General features: G+C 43.9%; 1 protein-coding gene across 3 annotated transcripts in view; it reads left to right on the top strand.

The window, feature by feature from the left end:
* The window catches only part of DTX3 (deltex E3 ubiquitin ligase 3), an 86570-nt gene that overhangs the window by 26160 nt on the left and 42180 nt on the right, over positions 1–18230 (top strand). For all 3 annotated transcript variants that reach the window (XM_018569491.1, XM_018569474.1, XM_018569482.1), the window contains exon 3: positions 12833–12906. The gene's annotated coding sequence lies outside the window, so the exon portion shown is untranslated. The remainder of the gene's footprint in view (positions 1–12832; positions 12907–18230) is intronic.

Below are 18230 nucleotides of genomic sequence, written 5' to 3'. Positions count from 1 at the left end.
CACACACACACACACACACACACACACACACACACACACACACACACACACACACACACACACACACACACACACACAATTTAAAGTGACCCTAAACTCAATGTATCTTAAAAATACATTCAAGTACATTCAAGTACCTGAACTATTCACAAAAATGTATGGCGAAAGAGCCGTGGCTACTTTACAACACACACAGGGACCATGGGGAACAAAAGTAGCCACCCTCCAGAAGGAAGGACAGTGTCAGCACCAATTCAGAGATGATTTGAGGATCTACAGCCGAGTGATACACAAATAAGATACATTTTTGTGAATAGTTAAGGGATTTAGTTTAGTGTCACTTTAAATCGGTAAGATTCCAATGTTCTGGGCTCTAGCTGGGCTGATCAGCCAACTGTTGAAACATTTGCCAAATTTATTAAGCCTGTTGAAAGAATGATTCTCCCACACGCTCGCTGGATTGAAAATCTTTGTTCGCCATTTGCCAGACATCTGGATTTCCCCTTCTTCAAAGTCTTTGTAGTATTTGTCTCATATGATCAATAGTTAAAGCAGAACTACAGACAGTTTTTAGTTTTGGATAGAGCGAGGCGGGGTTATCAGTTTTATTGTCAACTTTCTCTCATTAGAGAGATTTTCCTTCACTTCCTGTCCGATAGCCACAACAGGAAGTGAGAGGAAATCCCTCCATAGAGAAGGATATCCCTGGTGGTCAGCGGGGTCAACAGAACTAGTGTCCCCATTGGAAGTTTACCCATCTTTTCCTGTTGTCAGTGAAAACGCTCACCAGGACAAATAAAGAGGGGGACACAGACATGAGTAAAAACCAGGTGTTCTAATCCCTCTCTATACAAAACTAAAAAAAAAAATGTTTTGTCTTCAGTTGCACTTTAACTCCTTGTGCACCTTGACCAAGGTGGAATCTAAACATAGAACAGAATTGTAATATATTGCAGCTCTCCCGGCCCTTAGATGTAGTGACTCTATTAGTTCTTTATCCCTTATTTTCACCTGGGGGACCGGCCAGTAACACACTTCCTATCCCAGGGTGATAACACTCACTCACTGTACTGTATCTATGGAGGAGCAGCGTATTAGGACTACAGAACACTCCCCCTCCTAATTTCCATAATATGGGGGGAGTTCTGTACTTTACAAAGGTAAACTGGTTGATAACATTGCTTGAGATGACCCTGCAAGGTGTACAGGAAGTTAGGAGCTCACTGGACTTTTGACAGGATCAACAAGTACTTTTTTGTGTTGCATTTATCGCACAGACATAACAAAAGGCTTTCAATGGTATATTTCACAGACCAAAAGGGAGTAAATACAAAAAGTTTGTTTTTAGGATTTACATACACATTAAGTCCAGCCTCCAAAGGATACTTAGCATTTTCTACAGCTCCCCTCTGCTGTATGCCTTCCCACAAGCACCACCAGGACATGCTTTAAGTTCGACAGCCAAGGGCCTGGTTTATTAAAGGGAACCTGTCACTAGGGGGATTAGGGGCAACTGGCTGCATGTATAAGACCCCATTCACACTGAGCGACACTTACCTCGAGCGGATTTCCGCGCGCCCAAGATAGCGTGACTGTTCAGGGCGACGTTCCAGCTACGATCGCGCGACCTTTACCGGCGGGCTGCATGCAAAAATATCGCGCGACATCCGTGGGAAAAAGGGTCCTGCACGAGCGACAGGCGAGCTCCATAGAAAATCATTGGACGAGCGACTTCTCGCGATACCGTGCGGCAAATATGCACGATATCGCGGCAGAAATCGCGGGATTAAACGCTCAGAGTGAATGGGCACTAAAGTGGAGGTGTCTGTGCATACCTGCAGCATCCTCTCAAACCTTCCCATTGTGGCTGAATGCTGGGCCATTCTGATCGGCAAAGCTCTGACACTTCGAGGTAAGCTGGTTATATACAGCTAGATTTAGCTCCTTCAGCCCATTCATTCCATCCTCGCTAAAGAGTGTGGATGGGGAAATCGCCCCTGCTGGCTATTGTATTCAAGCAGCCACGACACCTGCGGCTGTCTGAAAATCTGTACAGTGACTGGATCTGATTGGAGGCTGTCACTGTTCGGCTGATCATTTTCCAACCGGCTCCTTCAATTTTTAAACTGAATTTGTGGAGTTGGGCAGTGCTGGCAAATCCACCTACGGCTTGAATTTTGGCCGATTCAACAGGAATTGCCAGAATCTGAGCCATGTGTGGCCAGATGTAGTTTCAGAGATTGTTTCTGAACCTTGCCCCCACCCTTTTTTATTTTTATGGGACCATCACTGTGATGCTTCACTGGAATGGGGAAGCAAGCTTTGGCCTTATCAGTAAGTGCTGATGATTTGACTGAGATTCAGCTAGGACAGATAGACTTGTGCAGGAACCTCATGTCAGCAGTTCCCTTCTTCTCAGTGACAAGGACTCTTTAACCCTTTAACTGCCAATGTCGTGACCTTGTTTTCTATTTTACATGCAGACTCCCAGCTTTAAAATAAAAGTGATCCGAGTGGCTGTAAACTGCCCAATCACATTTACATTTAGGGGCAGCAATCCCATCCCCACTCTTCCCCTGTATGGTTCTCAGGATGGTGAGCGGGAGCAGATTGAAGAACGTCTGCAATGAATGAATGCGGAAGCACTCTGCTCTAAGCACTTCCAGGTTCAGGTTGTCAGAACATGGTGGCTTTGCTGAGGAAAACAAGGGGATTGGGCACTGTTTGTGCTTGACTCCTTTTGACAGGAGTGCAGATGAGGCATTAGGGATCTTCCCCAATGTTTCCATTAAGAGTACCTGTTACTACATGCTATCAGATTGGGGGCTTATCAGCCCCCTTGTGATAGCAATAGAGTTAGGTGGAAAAATATGGAATGTTTAAAAAATAAATAAATAAATACATTGAAAAAATAAAATAAATTAATAATATAAAAAATGAATTAAAAAATGAAAAGCCTCACACCCCACCCAAGCACACATATAAATGCAAATGCTCATGCTCGCATGCGTAATGGGAGATTTTGCTACACATATTATGTATCTCCATACGTGCTGGAATGAGAAGAATTGGTCTAGGGCAGGGGTGACCATTAGGTAGATCGTGATCGACCAGTAGCTCTCAAAGCTGATGCTGGTAGATCAGGAAGGGTGTGAATGGCGGCCCCTTTATTCCATTTTGGTCTATTTATTTAGCTGTGCACACATGATTACCTATTAGCCTGAGTCTGCTGAGCCAAGCTCCCTGACACCTTTCTGGGGGATACTGGTGGTTGAAGTGCTATGTATTACATCAAAGAATATTAGTTTACACAGCCTGTTGCACTACACTGTTTGCAAAATACAGTAAGGTGAGCCAGGGGAGAGACAGCCAGGGGAGAGAGCAAGGAAAGACAGCCAAGAGAGCGAAGAGAGACAGCCAAGAGAGAAAACGAGGAATGACAACCATGAGAGAGAGAGAGAGCGAGAAAAGACAGCCAGGAGAGAGACAGCCAGGGGAGCGAGGAGAGACAGCCAGGAGAGCAAGGAAAGACAGCCAGGAGAGCAAGGAGAGACAGCCAGGAGAGACAGCCAGGAGAGAGAGACTGAGGGAGTTTTTTCTTTTTGTTGGTAGATCTCATGTAGCTCGACATTGGAAAAGTAGATCTTAACACACAAATTGTGGGCACCCCTGGTCTAGGGCATCATTTATATCCTTGGTTCTCAACTGGTGGGCCATGACCCAAAAGTGGGTCGCGTGCCTTCCACTGTGTTAGGTGAGAGGCTCCTCAGCCTCCCCCTTGCGCAGCACTGTCAGTTTTTGCACCAAGCAGCCATTCAAAATATGCTCCCCAGCGCCGAGTGTCAGCTTGGGGTGGGGTGGGCTGGGGCTATGGCTGGGAAGGAGCTCCATCCATACATGCATTGCTTACAGCTCCCTCGCATGCCCTGTAGAGGTGCCTGGACCGGACTGATGTCACATTCTGGCTCCCGACACCTCTACAGGGTGTGCAAGGGAACTGTACCAGCAATGCACATATGGATGGAGCTCCATCACAGCACAGCAGCCCGCACCGGACCCCAGGCTGAGGATCCACTCCAGACCTCGTTAAGTAGGGAGACTGGGTGGATCTTAAGAAAAATAAAAAAAATTTGGGGAATGTATATGTGTGTAAATGTCTGCGAGTGTGTGAGATTGTGTCTGTGTATGTATGTAAGTGTTTTGAGGGTCCGTTCACACTAGTACAGTGCAATAAACTGTACCACGCAATCACACCTACCATGCACTCTGCGAACCACTGATTTACATGATTTACATCATTTTATTACAGGGCTGGACAGAGCCCAGCAGTCAGGTAGCTCATGCTTCTTACAAATTAGGGTTAAATGAGATATTTAACTACTTACTGACTGTCCCCTTAGTAGCAGCACACTGATTTTTAGTGTGCCACACAACGGGCGACTGTCTGCAAGCAGCAAAAGGATTGTGTTGCCAGGGTAGCCTGAGCTTTAAAATGTGTATCGAACAAGTTGCTGACTGACCTTTTCATTCATTTATATTCATATCTGTATTCTGTTGAAGGGAGACCAAAACTACCATGTTTTATGGCTTATTCACTTACTTTACCTGTTTATGCATATGCTGCATAATTATGTTATATAGCGCTTTCACAGTTACCATGAAAATGAAGTGTTTGCCTAGCAATACATTTTGGGGTTTTCACATGTCATACAACAGAATCACGATTATCACGGTATCCTGTACCTGTGATAATTGGGTAGAGCATGGTTTAATGAGTAGAGAATAGACTCTGCAGTGAAAATAAATAACTCCTGTCTCAAAAGTCTCTGAATTATGCAAATCTATTTTTCTATCGTAATGCAAAGTAGTAACAAACCAAAATACTTGTCTGAGAAGCCCCTAGTGGAAGTTGCCCATATCAAACTCTTAAGGTGGCCATACACTGTGCGAATTTTGGACGATTCTTGAGGAACTGGCTAAAATTTGCACAGTAGGTGCCGCTGTCAGCACCCTTTCGGGCGGCATCCGTCGATCAGCTGATCGAAGGAGTCAGTCGGAAAATCTTCATAGGAACAGATTGGCTACCGGCTCTGTTTGGGTACTCTGACAGTGGTCGGCAGCCAAATACAAAAAAAACGAGGGATTCCTCCATCAACGCGCTCGCAGAGTTGATGGAGGAATCTGCTCTATTGAGCAGGGTTGAAAGCAAAAAAATAGAGCGGTGTATCACCTGCCTCAGTCTCTGTTCACACCAAGGCATTTTTCTGTTGCTCAAAGGTAAGCGTGACAAAACACTCAAGACAAAGAATCCCATTCATTTCTATGGCCCCTTTTCACAGCTGAAAATGTTGTCACAAGCAGAATAACGCAGAGCACTGGAAAAAGTACATGAGCTACTTTTTGGCAGAGAACAGCTTTTTTGTCCCCATAGACTTCAATGGGAAACTTTGTGCACAACAGATTTTCAGGTGTGAACAGGGGCCATAGAAATGGGATTCTTTGTCTTGAGTGTTTTGTTGCACTTAGCGACAAAACACCTATGTGTGAACAGAGCCTTCAAGCAAACCTTTTCCCCCTTTGACTAAAAATTACTTCAGCATACAGCTTTGCATGCTGATATGAATACATCTTACATTTATCAGCTCAACAAATACATTTTTATTATACTTACAATTTATTTTTTTCAACTTCCTGGTCCACTTTGGCACAGATGTTGTAATGTGCCCAATCATTGCATTCTGTGAAGGTTACATCAGCAGAGCATTGCTGGGAAATCTCATGAGATCTCAGGGAAAGGCATTTTCCTCCCCTGAGATGATGTGCATGGTCAGATGTCCTAGTCACATGTCTAGTCACATGTGCCAGAGTTCCAGGAAGTAAAGGTAGTTCTAGTAACTTGCCCTTAGTTTAAAATAGCCACTGTCAGAAGACTGGATATTCTGACTCCGATTGTTGTGATAGCGATATATCCCTTGCTGAGACCTCTATGCCTGGCCTGTATAAGCAGATACAATCACCGCGGACAATCCTTGTCAGATAGCTGAACTCAGCAATACCGTGCTCGTCCACAAAGGTTGCTTTATTCTGTACAACAGACAACAGGTTACAGCAGATGGATGGTTTTCAGTATTATGCGGTCAAAAGATGGTGCCTTTCCTACGGTACTATGCAGAGTACATGTGTCCTTATTACATGTGGCTGTTAGCTGTGGCCATGACACAGGAAATACTGACCAACAAGAAGAAGGGTGGGGCTTACATACAGAGGAAATGTGTCATCACATGAGGAAAGGAATACAGAAAAACAGGTGCATTATTACAAAAGGCCACTAGATGGCAGCATATAACTAACATATAGAATGGCCATAGAAAATGGTGGATAGGGAAAACACACTATATAAATTCTATCCAAATAAATTTCTATGCCCCATTGGGGCGGCACACTGGAGATGAAAAGAAAAATAAGCTATGCAAAAAATAAAAAGTCTACAATTATCTAGAAGTATGTATTGTCATTACTAAACATTTCTAAAGGTGCCTTTGTTGTTTTTTTTTAAGATATGGGTAAAGTCCCTATTTAGCTTGACCGGAAAAAAAGATTTTTCCATCCACGCTAAGAGCTTGTTCTCACCACATAGGTGGATTAATCACGTGATCACATTAAATGGCACCCCAAATGCACCTTCCATCTGCAATGTGCTTGACTGCGCTGCAACACGTTGTACCGCAATACTGTGTGTTTGCAGGGCAATTAAAAAAGTAGGTCATGCATTGCAGTGCATTCAAATGAATGGCAACGCACTGCGCCTCCTGCACTATTAATCACTTCAGGCGGGTAAACATAAATAAACGCCCAGCCCCTGAATCGGTTTTACCAAGAACAAAGCTGCTGCAGCTGTGTTCTTGATACCGTTGTAAACAGCCGGCGATTGTTGTTCAGATACAAGCGATCAGGTGGCTATACAGCCGGCCAATCGCTTTTACCGTGCAGTGGAGTGTGCTCCTCCCCCTCCGGCGCCGCTGCCGGCTACTCCAGGCTTCACTGTCCCCCATGTGGACCCGGTAACGGCACGACGGGTCTCTCCTCATCGATCAGAGGGAGATCAGCAAGCTTGTAGCCGCTGTATTACCTCACTTCGGGTGTCCCTGTGCTTGTTAGGCTCCTATGTTATAGCAATAAAGTTAATTGTAAAAAAAAACAAAAATTAAAGTAACATAAAGTCCCCCACCACCATGTACAGGCTCATACAAACACAAACATGCTTCGGGTGCGCCTACACGCAAAAACAAAAATTGCACCACACATGTAACATATCGCCACGAACGATATGAGAGCAATAAAGTGAGAGAGCAATAAGTCTAGGGCCATCAATCACTGTTAATACTAAACTGATGAGCGGTTAAAGCTTTTGAAGTGTCCCCTATGGGAATTTTTTTTTGCAGTTTCACGGGCGAACACAATTTTAAGGCTTGACATGTTTGGTATCTGTTTACCCGACGTGACCCCGTCTTTTATATTTTACCAAAAAATTGGGTATTCTGTTTCTGTGCACTAAAGTCATTATAGTGTATTTTATCCTAAAAATACTGGTTTGATAAACATTTGCGCAAATACCGTGTGACGTACAAAATTGCAAATAGCATTTCTGCTTTCAGAAAATATATAATTGTTTCCCAGTCGAAAATTCTGATTTTGTCATGTGTGTGCAGACATTAAGAAATTGCTCCGGACAGCAAGTGGTTAGTGCACGGTAGGTGCGTTGAGCCGTACATACGTTAATCGCAAGAAAGCGTGCAATTAATGCGCACATGTGGTGTGCACAGGCCCTCAGTCTCTCCTGATGGGCTATTGTATTGTGACAGCTGGCGCCCACTGCTGTCAGAATAAGCGAAGAGTGACTGTAGCTAATTGGCTGCAGTCACTGTTGAGCAGACAGGTTTGCAGCCAGTTGCTTTGACAAAAGTTGATGAAATAAATGACTTTTGCCAAGCCGAAGCCGGGTGGTTCCAGCTCAGCCACACACAGCAGCAGAAGAATACAATTCAAGCAGTGTATGACCAGCTTTAGGCCACTCGAGAAGCTCCTGGGCAGAGAAGCAAAACTTGTTTAGCTACACTGTGAGGTATGTCATTGCCACAAAACTAACATGCATACCTGGAGTTAGGAAAGGCAAGCTTTCATCTGAGGCTTTTCTCACAGGTGCAAAAAATGCAACTTTAAAAGTGTTGCAAAATGGATTTAAAAAAAAGAGCGTTTAGAAATAAAAGGCGCCAAATTAAAAAGGCAAAAGTGTCAAAAAGTGCCTTTAATTGTTCACAATTAGATCAAACAAACACAGCCAACGTGTTTCAGGGGCAGCAATACTTCTCCTTCATCATGGCTTAGAATGGGTTAAGGATTTGATTGGACTCTGCTGCCAATTGCAATTCCAGGCCTAAAGGTGGCCATACACTGTACAACCATCGCAAGACCTTAGTCTTGCGATGGTTTTAAAGTGATTAAAAAAACGTACGATCTGCCCATCTTGGACAGGCAGATCGTACTCCCGATCATCGCAAGCCCGCCCTCCTGAGGGGCGGGCTTCCGATGACCGCAATGCTGAACGGGCAGTGTGCGCGTGCGCACACCGGCCCGTTCGGCATTTGTCTCCCGAGCACCGTTCAAACCAGCCGAAAATCGTACGATTTTCTAGCGTGCTCCTTAGACAAAAGACGTGCGACCGTACAGTAGCAACGGTCGCACGTCTCCGTTCACACTGCTCGATTCTCGTACGATCGCTGGATTTCCCGTGATTCTCGTACGAGAATCAAGCAGTGTATGGGCACCTTTAAGGTGATCATTATATGGAGTCATGTATGGACCCATTTAGTTATCGTATCTTCTGAGATCTACATAGCCCTGCTGGCCCCCAACCTGATGACTGGACAGGGAAAGAGCAGCAGCAGACGGATGAAGTTATCTCCCTGCTCACTCTATGCATATCAGCATGTTCCTTGTCAACACATTTGCATGCAACACACCTCATCGGCTCCCAGTCCAGCCCCTCCTTTCCCAGTCTAAGTGCTGCTGTATTGGGGATTGGAAGGGGCTGAAAGTCAAATTCAGGTACTTGCACCAGTTGCGTTTAATAAATGATTTATTAATGAATACATATATTAGATGTGCCTGGAATTCAGCTTTAAAAATCTCGGGTTGTACCATGTGCCAGTTTCAGCCAGGAAGTCTGTGTTTAGTGGGGATGGAACATACATGTAAATGACACTATGATGATTGACAGTATAACATACACACTTCAATGTAAACAATGACTTATTTATCTTTTAAAAACTGATATGCCGGCATTTAAGTAGATCAGCGCACATTTTCTGTTCGCAATAGGAGGCATTTGTGGGCGAGCGAGATATATTTTACCAAATGTGTGGGTACTTTGGAGTGTTGGCTGTGTTTGTATAGCAGCCGTATAAGGGGCTGTGTGATTGTTATTTGTAAGGGATTCTTATACGTGATACAAAAGTAGGACGCTGGAATTAAATCTAGAAACCGCAGACTTCTACACACTCATATGACACACCGTCTGGTGTTATTACAGATCAGGGTGTTTAATCCTTTATGCATGATTTCATCTACTGGAGGTGATATCCACAAGCCATAACTAGTCAGTGAACTGCATCCAATTGCTCATTAGTTTTATTGGTAACTACATTCTTCCAAAGAATCAATGACAATATTGCTAGCCTAAACTAAAGCCTGAAAGATCTATAAAGTGACGTCAATCGTGTATGATATTCACACGTTTTGTTGTGTAGATCGAATTTCTTAAAGAGATATGGTCAATTTGCCAATGCAGGGAGAGTGACAGTGCTTCTGGAAAGAGAATTCCAACCCGCATACGTTATGGGGATTGGGAATATACCTTACCCTTGTAGATGCCTGCATCTCTGCGGCTGGTGAGAATACCAAGCATTTCCAGGTTTGGAGAAATATGCGACCTGCTCTCCTGTGGCGGTACCTGGATCTTGAATCAATCTCTTGGTCTGGGCTCTGTCATATGACTGGTGGCTTCACATCACTGCTCGCCAACACATATGGCTGCTGAGGAGCAAGGAGCTGCAAAGGGACACTGCCACCTTGCCCTACATGCCCTAGTAACCACAAGAAACGATCTCTGGAAGGGGAACACATCTAGCTATATAATGTGACGGGGCCTTTAAACTTTTCCTACTGTGATTAAAACTAGTAAAAGGTTTAGTGTGTACTGCATAAATAAATGTGTAAATCTCACTAATCTCTGTTCAGCTGTAAGGCCCCACCTAGCACTTCCTTCTCTGCTCCTTTCATATCCCTATAAACCTCTGTTTATGAATTATTCTCAAGCCATTGTACTGACTGTGGCTCCAGCAGGACCCAAGGGAGGGAGTGCTTGCCGCAGCACCTATCAGATGAACTAGATCATGGATGTTAACAGAACTCCATTAAATCTATTTCCTTCTTCTGGTCTTAAAGTTGAACTGTGGTCAGGCTATGGACATTCAAATATTTATATATTTTTAACAAGCAGTAAGGATGTACTGTACTGCGGCGCATGTTTTGAGACACAAGATGAACCGGTCCCTGCTGCCTGTCTCTTATCCTCTGGTCCAATGATGGAATGTCTCCCGGTGTACTCACGTCCTATACACTATAAAGGATGGTATAACTCACAGGACCTTAGATGGCCGGAGCGCAGGGGGGGAGAGAGGCTGCAGGGTTTGGTCAACAACCAGCCTATGAGCTTCAGGCGAGTATAACTGTTTTATTTTCATGAAATAAAAATGAGCATGTAACCCTTTAAATGCAGGGATAGCCCCACTGCAATGGTTAAGAATAATTCTGCCTGGAGTTCTTCTTTAATGGGGGGAAATTTAGGTCCTGCTGCACTCTTTTTGCAGTACTACAATGCATATAATGCACTGTAACACAGGTGTGTTGGGGTGTCATTCAAAATTAATTGCGCAACAACACACCAATACTCTGCTGCCACGTGTTGCAGTAACGTTTGTGTTGTACTGCAATGTGGGTATTGTGAACAAGGTTTAAATGTGCTTTAAAACAACACATCACTGACCACTGTAGCTGTAGGTACTGAAGAACAATTCATCCTCAAAGTTCACAACAGAAGTGCTGAAATTGTTCAGGTGAGTCTAAGGCTTCATTCACACAAGAAAATGCCGGTACGTACAGCTCCATGCTGCTTTCACGGCCGTATCGGTGGGATTAGTACGCAGCCCCTGTCATTCTCTATGGGAGTACGTGGCCATACACCGCCCTATGCTCACCCCCCCTGCACGTCTGTGCGGGTGTCCGTACTCATACGCTGACAAGATGGATTCTGTCTGCGTCCGAGCCGGGACACCCACACCCGTACAGACCTGCACTTGAGGTGAGCATAGGGCGGCGTATGGCCGCGTACTCCCATAGAGAAGGATAGGGGCTGCGTACTAATCACACGCAGCACCTGTCCTTCCCGGGAGCTGCCCGAAACGGCCGTGCACGCAACACAGAGCTGTACGTGCCGGCCTTTTCTCGTGTGAATGAGGCCTAAACATTCTACTCTACCTCTTCCAGAGAATCTGCTCTGTGTTAACATTAAATATTAAAGGCATAGTTCACCTTTTACAACAAATCTATTAAATGCACCCACATAAAAAAGATTTATGCATTCAAGCCTGCAGAGCATTACAACCACGATCAGCATGTTGCAGGGGCATTGCACGGACTCCTGCATAGTTTACCCCCAGCCCAAGACCTTCTGTCATGGGACTGGAGGAAGTAAACAATAGACGGCAAGTGCGGTGGCATCTCAGGACTTGTGCTGGTACCATCTGTGAGTCCCTGTGCTGGGAGATGGGACTTGTGGTCTTCCCATTCATAGATCCCTGTGAATTAATGATGCAGCCATACTAAATTAAAACAGGACACGCCAGGGAGAAGCACCCGGCAATTCAGGTAAATGGGGAGAGGGGAGCGATTTAAGGCTTGGGTAATGCAGCCATTTTTCATGTTACGCCCTATATACAGTATGGGTGTATCATGAAACATGGTCAGAAAGGTAGAATATGCATTTAAAAGCTGTCAGGCTACCACCCCACGGGTGGAAGGGGGAGCAGAAGGAGCGGAGTTGCTAAAATAAACGTGAAAGTGTTTCTGCCGTGAACATTGACGATGAATTAGTTCACAGTTCCTACAGCTACAGAGCTTTGTGAGGACTTAAAGCAAATTTACTGTTTCTTAAGAATATGTAAATACTTCATGTCTATAGCATAGCCACAGGCCTACTTTCTTGACTCTTCTGTCCCAGGTATGTATTTTTTAATAATCATTGAGGACCTATTCACCCTTTTTTGGTATGGTGCAGTAAAGCGTGTGTATTAATGCAACACACCAAGACGGACAAATGTGAATGGGCCCTAAAGGGTACCTTCAGATTTGTAAATAAGAAAAAAAGGGCCCCCACCTGCATCAATAAAATGAATGAAAAAAAGGATATTTTATGCAGTATATGTGAGTTTACCGCACCAGGGACCACACACTTGTCTCTTCTTTCCTTTATGAATATTTGCCATATGTGCTGTACTGAGGGGGTTAGTGGCCATTTACCATAAATGATGGCAATTCCTTAGCATTTACCCATAACTGAATCATTATTGTATGTAGACTGACACTTTATATAAACATATTGAGGAAAACAATGGGATTTGAGGACTTTTCCAGTGAAAATCCCACAATGTGAACTGAGATTACCACCATTTTCTGTTTTGCAGTACAATTGAGATTTGTGTTCTTTGTTTTGTAGACAGAGCTTTTTTGATCTTCTGAGCCTGGCTAGTTCTCGGAGTTGTTCCTCAGATTTCAGTGGGAGTATCAGAGGTATGTGTTCTTTATATCATTCTGTGAGGAGGAGAAGAGATCTCTGTGCTCTGTATCAAAAAGTTATGGCACATGTTCCTGTGATTTTCTGAATAATGTTACCTTGTTTGTCTTTATTTACACTCTGCAGCAAGACAAATGTAGTAAGCTATAACAACCGGTCAGAATTCTTCTGTAAGGTACAGTTATTGGGCTCTCCCATTCATCTCTTTAGACCTGGAGGATATCCAAATGTAAGCACAGCCCAGGACAGCAGAAAGCAAGGCAATATAAAGTGTTAGTGATGCATCTGAGGTGTGCTTTGTGGTAAACAGGTTTTGGGGGAATGGGGAAGAACTGTACAGAACTTTTAATATAACTATGCACTTTAACAGTACATAGTTATATCTACTATATAAAGCAAAGGTGAGCGTGTTGCCTTTTTAACAAAGATCGGTCAAAGCCACCCTGTAAAAGAATAAGTGATGAGCGTAATCCTCACAGTTTTTAAAATCTCCGGGTGCTTCCAGGTATACTGGATAGTATGTTCCCCACTTACCGCTGTAGGTTCTCCTGCCAACCCCTAAGTCTCTACAGAGAACAGTGGCTGGAGGAACTACAGCTGCTAACAGGGAGCACCTTGTTGAACACATCCAGAAGTGTTGGATAGTGCCTGAAACATGCACTCAAAGATTTGGCTCACCACCCAGCAGAAAGTTAAGTACTTATTCTTTTACCCGTGGCTTTGTTCTATCTCTATCTACCTGTGAATTAATTTAGCTTATTTGACACAATCCTATTAATGTTTTAAAAACCTTATTAATGATATATGTACACGTGGGCATCAATAATGGTTGTTCCTTGCCAATCCTTTTTATCTCCCTTCTAATCCCCCAGACAGGTCTGTTTGAAAACAATAGACTCTCGGCAGATTCTAATGACCTGAAACACCAATATTGCTCTTGGTAACCAGAGACCACTTCATGTTAGGGGTTGCTCAGCAGCAGGGGTATAGTGTATCTATTAAAAGAAAGAGGTGTTTTCTGGAAATAATAATGGGATTGTCATGTAAAGTCTGAATTGTGAAGATAGGTCCGATTTGCATTAAGTGAAATGTGATTGCTTTACTTGGGTAACAACACTTTGTTCATCTTTATTGCTCTGTACACTTCTTAGTAAGTACCATTGGTCTGCGTAGTCATATCTTAACTGGATTTATTGCTACCTACATGGGCAGTTTATACATCTGTATACTGTATGTTGGATACATGTTACTAGTCCGATGTTGTTAGGAAGTATTTTTAAATATTTCTTCTAGGTAGCAAGTTAACTTGCTTTAAAGTGGAAGTAAAGTGTCTTTTCCTAAAAAAAACCCTGCAGTGGTTTTAGCCATGCTGTTCTAGTATGAACAGAATATTAGCATATTATGGCTGACTTACCATGTAAGCAATCCCTCCAGCTCTGCACTGTCCGCTCTCCCCTCTCCACCGCCAATTCCATGTTTACCTCGTCTTCTTCTGGGTTCAGCGTCTTTGTCCTCTTGATGATGATACTACTCCTGCACATGCGCATAGGAGTTACTTCACTTCAGCACAGGACCTTGGCCCTTTCAAAATAAAACAACATTCCTGACAGGCAGGTAGCAGTTTTTTGGGCAGAAGGGGCTTATGCAGTAAATTGTAAAGAACAGACAACTTTGAACAACATTTTCCCACTTCGGTCTTAGTAGGTAGAGCGAGGTATATGTTATATTATATTATAGGTTGCTTGCTACTTCATAGGTCCAGAAGATGCAATTACCTGAGTCATGTGTCAGTAACTAGACGCAGAGACCTGTAGAAGGATGACAATTTGCCATTATTTATGAGACCCAGGCAAAGCTGCAGTTTAAATGCTTCACCACCTCGTGCTTAAGCGTAGTGATTTTCAACTAACCGTGCAACCCAAAAACGCAGCTCAGCAGATATAGCGTAAACAAGCCCTACGTTTTCATTGGCTCACAATGGTACACCTTGTGCACACCGAGGTAGTTAAAACTGAGCATACAATGAAATGATGCACCTTCAGTGAAAGCAATCGGGGAATCCAAAGATTTAGCTGAACTTTCCTGTTTGAGCTTGAACATGCCGCTTGTGCTTTCTAAGCCTCTGTAATGGTCCATATAGTGGGTTTATTGACTAATAGGAAGCCCTTTGGGTTGAGCATTATTTATTATACTTTTCAGTGCTGTCATGTTGAAGGGACTAAATGGAAAACTCCAGTGGAAACACAGACCTCAATAAAAAGCTGATAGAGGTTCAAGCCTTCCCCTCCTCTGCTTTTTTTTTGTTTCATTTTTGTTGTGTTCTGAACAGAAATTTCCCCTTACTCCTTGTTCTGATGGCAACATTCCACCACTAAAAAAATTAGGATGGAGTTCCACTTTAAAATTTAGTTTGCTTCACCTACAAAATGGGTCTTATGTAGGATAAAAGTCTCTTCTTGTACTAGTGGTCTCCTGAGATTTATGTCGCCTGCAGTGTGGTAGACTATGCAAGACTGTTATATTCGATGATAAAGGGGAAAAGGTAATTAAATATAACTGAGAAGATGAAGAGCCCGCAGTAATTATGTTATAGTTAGAAAATGCTATAAAGGTCAACTTGCACTTCTAAAGTGCCTGCTGACTCCCACATTGGACAGATTAGCTCCTGAATGTTACATTTAATTAGCCTGTATCTGAGGTAATCAAGCACTGCATTGATAGTAGCGCTTTGAAGGATGGATAATCTTGCAATTGGCACAATCTGAGTTTGCTTTTTGTTTGAAGATCATAAATATTGTTCTTTTCCACTAACAGGATAAAACTACAGAAAGTCATAAGTATACTTTGACTTCAAGAGTGGTTTCCAGCCAGCTGATTGCAGAGTTGGGTAATGGCCCATGGGCTGGCTGTGAATCTGAGTTCGCCTAAAGGTGGCCATACACTCTACAACCATCGCAAGACTTTAGTCTTGCGATGGTTGTAAAGGGATTAAAAAAACGTACGATCTGCCTATCTTGGACAGGCAGATCGCACTCTCGATCATCGCAAGCCCGCCCTCCTGAGGGGCGGGCTTCCGATGACCGCAATGCTGAACGGGCAGTGTGCGGGGGCGCACACCGGCCCGTCCGGCTTTTATCTTACGAACATGCCACACACACGGCGACAATCGTACGATGCTCAGCGGGTTTTCAAACATGTTCGTAAGTTAAAAGTCGTGCGACCTTACAGTAGTAGAGGTCACACGGCTTCCACACACCTTACGATAATCGTACGATCGCAGGATTTCCCGCCATTATTGTACGATTATTGTAAGGTGTGTGGACACCCTTAAGGTGCCCATACACTGCACGAGTATCGTACGATAATCGTGCAGTGTATGGGCACCTTAAGGGTGTCCACACACCTTACAATAATCGTACAATAATGGCGGGAAATCCTGCGATCGTACGATTATCGTAAGGTGTGTGGAAGCCGTGTGACCTCTACTACTGTAAGGTCGCACGACTTTTAACTTACGAACATGTTTGAAAACCCGCTGAGCATCGTACGATTGTCGCCGTGTGTGTGGCATGTTCGTAAGATAAAAGCCGGACGGGCCGGTGTGCGCAAGCGCCCACTGCCCGTTCGGCATTGCGGTCATTGGAAGCCTGCCCCCTCAGGGGGGTGCGGCTTGCGATCATCGCAAGTACGATCTGCCTATGCAAGATAGGCAGATCGTACGTTTTTTAAAAAAAAGTCTGTGTGCCTAGCATAAGCCGGCTCAAAACTCTGACCACCACCCGCTCCTCCTGACCCAGTCAGCCGCGGGGAGGCGCATTCCCTTGCTCGCAATTACTGTATACGTCACATAGGGGCAGGGAACGCCCCCATGGCAAATGCCACCACAGATTGAGTAGTGAGGAGGGGGTGGCGGTCAGAGTTTTGAGTGGGCTCAGGTGAATTGGGTTCACACCAAGCCCAGCCTCATCTCTAAAATTGGCACGTACTGTTGGATAATCTTCCTCCAGTGATGAGGGGATCCCTCTAGGGTTCTGTGAAAGACTGATTTGCACATCAATGATCCATTGCACTTCATTCCATCCATAATATGAATATAATCTGAACTTTTTTTTGTGCTCAAAAAAAAGTTCATATACTTTTCTACAGGACAAGCAGCAGCCCGACGCTCATGTGTGAATGGGTACCATTGAATATAATGGAAATCTTCACGTTGAGCATTGTCACGCTTTGGGAACCGCACAAGAAATTGAACAGCCTCAATCAGTACTTGAGTGCAAGTCAGTTTATAAAGGTTCACTTTGGTACCTCGAATTTACTGTTTGGTCTCTTTTTTTTTTTTTTCCAGTAGTGTGAAACAGTAAATATTGTCACCACGTATCTTGTGAGACGTCTAGTCATTTGTGTGACAGTCATTTCCCATAACTTCACAAGAGATGGAATTTCCCCGCTCCAACAACACCAGTAAAGGGACTGCAAGCAGTCACAGACCTCACAGATACTTACAGAGTTTATTGTAAAATTTAAAGGGGTATGATTGTAAAAGTGTTAAGCGTGGACGTAAACCCAAAGTCGGCTGTATTTATATGTATTGCAGTAACAAGCGCATTGCAACTTTGCGTTATTGCATTGCACGTGGAACTGCACAAGCTGTGTTGTGTTGTAAAGCCATTTTGATAAAGAATGCACCTTCAATGCACAGTAACTAACTGCCATGCGTTGTGGCGTGCTGCTTTACACAAAACGGTGCAGGTGCAATTTCAGGTCCATTGAAATGCAATGGCGGTCCATTGAAATGAATGGGCTGTCTTAAGACAATGCATGTTCATGTGTAACAGAACACATGTTATCTGCATTGAAATACTCAGGTGTGAGGGGTGCCTTAGTTTGCTAAAGCTCTGTGTATAATAAACAATTACCTTTTTTAAATTAAACAGTTTTTACCTTTTCTTTAATCCTTTTTTGCATCTCAGCGCTGTTGCTCAACTGCAGCCTCTTTGCATCTACTTCCTGTCTACGTATACTGTATGTGTTTCAGGGCTTGTTCACACCAAGCGAGGAGCAGGTGCAGAGCAGTTACAGAACACATCAAAAATGCATCCCATGTATTCCAATGGTATTTTAGGCTCAATTTCAGAGCATGTGGAAAAATGCAGCATGCCGTATTATTTCTGCTCTGGAACGCACCAAAAGGCATGCAAACACCCTGGAACGCACTGAAAGACCATTTTAGGCCACATAATACCCCAAAAACTGAGTGAAACGCAGCAAAACGCACTGCATGTGCAGAAACCTGTGCAGATCTGTTCCGGAATTGGTGTGA

The sequence above is a fragment of the Nanorana parkeri genome, unplaced genomic scaffold, assembly GCF_000935625.1.
Source record: "Nanorana parkeri isolate BGI_ZX_2015 unplaced genomic scaffold, ASM93562v1 scaffold35, whole genome shotgun sequence".
Classification (NCBI taxonomy): Eukaryota; Metazoa; Chordata; class Amphibia; order Anura; family Dicroglossidae; genus Nanorana; species Nanorana parkeri.
The sequence above is the reverse complement of the archived record's forward strand: the minus strand, read 5'-3'. Positions and strand labels throughout refer to the sequence as shown.